The following is a 5,928-nucleotide window of genomic DNA, read 5'->3' as shown; positions in this document are numbered from 1 at the left end:
TGGGGGGGATTAGAAAAGTGTCCGTAAAAACGAGATTTTCGCTATAGACGGTATTCGTTAAACGGGATTCGAACAGTATATGATGTTGAAAAGGGCAAAAGTGCATTAATTGCTTTATTCATTGGATTAGGATACTCTTCTCTCAGTCCAAGCCAAACAGCAGTCACCGGTCCCCATTTCTTGGTGAGCTTACCTTGGAGTGTGGAATCGGCGCAAAGATGAATAAATTCACCTCGTTCACAAGCAGTGAAATTCATTTCCTCCGCACTGTCTGTGAAATCAAATGGTGAGACAACCCCAGTCGGGTGAGCACACCCTAGACCATTAAACTTTCAAACCGAGCACAACTCAGGTCTATCACCATTTATGGGCGATTTACTACCTAGTGAGTTGTGCCGGAGGTGTAACTGTGTGTGTGTACCTAACAGTCTGAATGCACATGTAGTATTGTGTTTGACTTTTCAGTGCTGCCATCTATATTTCAGAAGGGAAGTGAGTGACGTGCTATGATTGAATTACATTTGTGCTGTTTGTAGGACTGTTGCTCCCTGTGGCGAGACTTTTTTAATGGGAGAGACCATTAAACTAGAAAGCCAACGAATTCTATTTCCTTAGAGATCGTGTGTGCTGAACGGGGCCGTACATGGACAGCCAGACTAAACTCAGGCCAAAGCTCACATTGCTGACACTGCTCCCAGATGGCGACTTATCCGATAGATCTGTCACGCATGAGAGTAATTAATTCGACATAATTTATTTTAAGACCTTTAAGTGGACTAATATTTTTTTACTTATCTCCATAATATCTCGCGGCACCCTAGGGTGCCGGTGCACACCTGTTAGGAAACACTGGTCTAGAGAGTTAGTGAACATGATTACTGAACACGGCCCACTGCCGACATATGTAGAATGTTTCAAGAGGTCGGACAACGCCAAGTGTACTTGTGGTGAGATTGGATCTTTATTTGACATTACCTGGCATCTTGTCCACCCGTACAGAAGGGACAAATTAGGTCATTGACGACAAGGACGTAGTAAGTGTGATTTGCTCGGCTATTATCATGCTTTTAGAGTCGAATCCCGTTATAACGAACGCCAAGAGACCGGAAGAATCACTTCGTTATAACGTAATTTCGTTATAAAGGAATTCCAGCTAACCTAGCATTGTTCCTATGTAAACTTATTTAAGGGATTAGAAAAGTGTTCGCTAAAACGATATTTTCGCTATAACGGTATTCGTTAAAACGGGATTCGACTGTAATTTTGATTACTCGTTGGCATAGATTGTTTATTTATCTGTTATATGATTTCAGATTGACAATTGCTTATGTTCCAAGATGATTGTATCAATTAATTTTTATTTCCTTTGCCTTCGTCTGAGGTATGTTTCTTTGTTTTTAATAAACTTTCTGGATACACCCATCCTTCGGGAAGGCTCCGATATTTCTCCGAAATGGGAGGCAGGGTATGTCCGGTCTTCAAAGGTCAAACGTATAGATCATAGTTTCCCCAATCTTTTTGTCCCATCGCCCCCTTCTTCAGAAAAATTTTCTCCCATCGCCCCCCAACGCAATCTAACCCATAGGACCCTGTGTTATACCCGTAGCTTCTACTCCCCCCCCCCGGAACATTCAATCGCCTCGCAAGGGGGCGTCAACGCTCACGTTTGGAATCGCTGGTATAGATGAATGATTTAAACTTGTCATCTTCTCACGATCTATGGATCGTTAGTTGCAAAGACAGAGAGCAAGTTTGATGACACAGCAGGTAATATGTAATTTCTATTAACAGGTTTTTTCCCCCTCCGGGATGGCAAGAAACTGATATTACGTAATTTATGTAATACTTACACACCTTTTGTAATACCAATAAAAGAAGGAAAAACCAAAAAAACCCGTTTTCTATCCAGCATCGTGATTAGGCGAGGAAATTCGCAATGCGTGAGTATAAGACTAATAATGATCGTGATAATGACACACACACACACACATGCACTTTCATTCACCACTTTTCAACTTTATGTATTGGAAATAATATCGATTGAGCGCTCCATAATGATCATAATGTACATTATTTCACTGTTTGACAACAATTCCGAAACCTTTAAGGTCTATTCCCAGACATCGGTACAGTCCTCGTATTGTTTTCGTTCAGATGCATCCGACACTGGGCCATTCACACACATCATTTCAGTGTCGGTCAGGTTCCAGTCACCACCACGCAATTCAGTAACCAGTAATTCAACGGTTATGGCTAGTGAGTGATGAGTTGGATCATGAGCAAGTGAGCACCAATTTGCTCACTGGTTTGCTCATTCACTATTTCTGGCTCACTTGTTCCCTTATTTTCTCAATCGCCACTCCTATACTCACTGATTTGTTCATTTGCTCATTCAATACTTCTGTGCTCACTTGCTCCCTCGCATGGTCACTTGATCTTCCCGGTGGTCACTTCCTGATTTGCTCATTTGCTCACTCTCATTATAACTCGTGAGATTTGATCTTTCCTATGGTCACCTCGTCACTGACTTTCTCATTCATTCATTCTCATGCTCACTTGCAAACAAATTTTCTTATTCACTCACTCCTGTGCTCACTTACTCACTGATTCGGTCACTTAATGGTTCACTTGAATAAGCAAATCAGTAAGAAAGTGAACACAGAAGTAGTGAATTGGCAAGTTAGTGAGCTAGTTAAGAATAAGAATGAGTAAATGAACAAATAGGCGAGCACAGGAGTTGAGTGAATGAGCAAATCAGTGAGCACACAATTATTGAATGAGCAAATCAGTGAGCACACAATTATTGAATGAGCAAATCAGTGAGCACACAATTATTGAATGAGCAAATCAGTGAGCACACAATTATTGAATGAGCAAATCAGTGAGCACACAATTATTGAATGAGCAGTGAATGATGCGAATTCAGCTTGCAGATTTTCCACTTCTCCGTCAGATCGAAAAAAAATGCACGAAAATTTCTGAAATATTTTGCGCAACACGTGTCTGTAGAACGAACCTCAAATGTGGACCATCCGTCACAATTTTTATAAAGTTTAAAATTTTGAAAAAAAATTCAAAAAAAATCTTTAGAAAACAAAACTACATTATAGTCAATTGCTAAATCTAAAAGTTGATCTAAGAAGGAGGTTCATTTCATTCTTCACTAACACAGGCTGAATGAACATTTCTACAAAATTTCAGAATTTTTGATGCATTTTAATGATGAATTTTTAGTTGTTTTTTTTTGTAAAGGGGGTCATTCACGTATTACGTCAGCATCGATGGGGGAAGGGGGGTTTCGGGTTTGTTGACTTTTGATGACAGGTTTTGTTTGAATGATGCTTACGTCAACAACCGCCCTTTATAAAAAATATTACATATCTTTAACTCATAGCGCCAACTTTGGAAGATGAGAATTCGGGAGGTTTTTTTTTTCACGCGGAACCAAATTCCGTACAAAACTCAGTGTACGGAATTCGGTAAAATGGAATTTTTAAACCATTTTAGGGATTTTTCACTAGTAAAAGGGAAATTTCAGTGATATTTTCCTGTTGCAAAAATCGTGACACCGTGCAAGCCATCGCCATTCATGGCCAACGAGTAGGTTAAAGTCCTTGGGGTCAAATAACCTGCTGCCAGTATTGATCTCAAAAATCAAATCTCGCAAACCAAAAATCTCCGGAACGGGACGTATGGATAAAGCAGATACACGCGATCGTGCCAATTTTGGATTTCGAAAGGCCGGACTGACGATTGCTGATTGGCGAATTTTTTGTTTTCTCCCCCAAAAAGGATTTTTTTTTTTTTGATTTGACGGAATGTGGCGACAATTTACACAACGCTTATGAAGCAGCAGCAGTTTTTTTTTTCCCGGGTAAATTCTTTGGGAATAATTTTTTTTCCCTAAATGTAGGGATTTCTTACAATCACGGGTGAAATTCGGGAGATATAAGAAGGGAGTGTCCGGGAGATAAAGTAGAAATCCGGGAGACTTGGCAACTATGTTAATGGCATATTACTCGGTATGCCATAAACAAGAAAAACCTTTCTCTAATTTGTGGGCACCTGAGGTAACCCCTATTGATAAGATAAGATAACATTCTCCCTATTGATAAGATAAAACATTCTCCCTCTTGATAAGATAAAACATTCTCCCTATTGATAAGATAAAACATTCCCCCTATTGATAAGTCCTCTATGGAGCCACTTTAGTGATCGCAAAATGTTCCGCGGATCCTTCAAGTAATCTGGAAATTTGTCTGGGCCACTATAAAGTGCTCAAGAAATGTATCGCACCGCTTAAGTGCTCTGGAACTGTGCCACGTGTCACTCAAGGGATTCCTTACTAGCGACGGACCGCTTAAGTGTTCTGGAACGGGTCACTTAAGTAATCAGGGGAATGTGTCAAGGATCACTTAAGTAATCAGGGGAATGTGCCACGGATCACTTAAGTAATCAGGGGAATGTGCCACGGATCACTTAAGTGAACAGGGGAATGTGCCACGGAGCAATCAAGTAATTTGTGTCACAGGCTTGAGTGAAGTAGAACTACACTGCGGGGGGGGGGGGGGGGCGTTTAAGTGCTGTATAACTGTGACACATGTCACTCCAGGGATATCCAAATGTGCCTCAGAATACTTAAGTGTTCTAGACCTGTGCCACGGGTCACTCAAGCTACCCGTAAATGTGCCGCTCACTACATTTTTACAAGGGTTGAGGCGCGGGGGGGGGGCACATCGGATTTTCCAGAGGGCCACATTTGGTCCGCGGGCCATAGGTTTAGTATATATGGCTTAGAGGTGTGGATCACGATGAATTTCTTAAAACAAATTTTGATTTCTTAGAATTCAAATTGCATTGAAAAGTTAACAGAAATTGTTTTACAATAGGTATTTTGTTTTGAAATTTTAATTTTTTTAAAGTATTTTTTGCATAAAAAAAAAAGAGTTTTGATTCTCTGGAGGAGGGAGCCACGAGTCCCCACTTATGAAAAATTTTATATATATTAGAACCTCTGTGGCGCATCGTAATCAAATTTAGAGGTGAAGAGTGAGATTTTACGGAGGAAGAGGTAGTACCTTTTTACACACCAGGAGGTGCTGCTGTTCATGGCCTCCTCGCTGTACTCACACTGCTGTTCTCGCTCTGCGAACCGGCTGACGTACAGTAGACTCCGGACTATCCAGCCTAAAATGTGGCGAAAAGGCGGGCAGGATAACGAAAAAAAGCCGGATAGGCCGGAGTTCTATAGTTCCAATTTTTAGCGACAGAAGGCGCTGTACGGAAGCCAATTACTGGAAATGTGTAAATCAGAGTCCCATAAAATTCACGGTTTACGATTAACAGCTCATTTCTGAATTTTCCTGTTACTGGCGATTACATAAGGTTCTTTTTATTGTGATATTGACATTGGTGGGTAAAACAAAAATGGTGGAGTTGTTCTACCTCAGCCAAGAATCTCCGGCTGAAGCTTCACGAACGTTTCAGGCACAGACGACATTGAAAAAAGTTTCAATATCGTTGCTTTCGTTTAGCGCCCTCTATTGATAAAAACTTCAATTTTTTTCCTCTCTATACCAAAAATAAATCCCCCTTCGTGAGAATAAATTTTTCGCGAACCACATTCACACGTACCCATTCTCCTTCGATCTTTATGAATTTTTAAACGATTTACGAATTTGTGGGACACTGTTAATGATGTACATTAGAAAGGCACGTTTTTTTTAAAAATCGAAAGTATGTTTCTGCATGCAGTTCACTAGTTATTTGAGCTGACGCAGACTCACCCCGTATGATGTTACAGACTTATTGAGAAAACCTGGCTTATTCCAGAGAGCCCTTGTGAAACCTGCAGGCTTTTTGACGACAATATGCACGTATTTGATGGGAAGACGACAAAAATCGGTCTCGATGCAACAACACGTCCAA

This window comes from Pholcus phalangioides, unplaced genomic scaffold (assembly GCF_987345545.1).
Source record: "Pholcus phalangioides strain wild (caught in Gottingen) unplaced genomic scaffold, Ppha-v1.0 ptg000020l_1, whole genome shotgun sequence".
In the NCBI taxonomy this organism is placed as follows: Eukaryota; Metazoa; Arthropoda; class Arachnida; order Araneae; family Pholcidae; genus Pholcus; species Pholcus phalangioides.
This window is presented reverse-complemented; position numbering follows the sequence as displayed.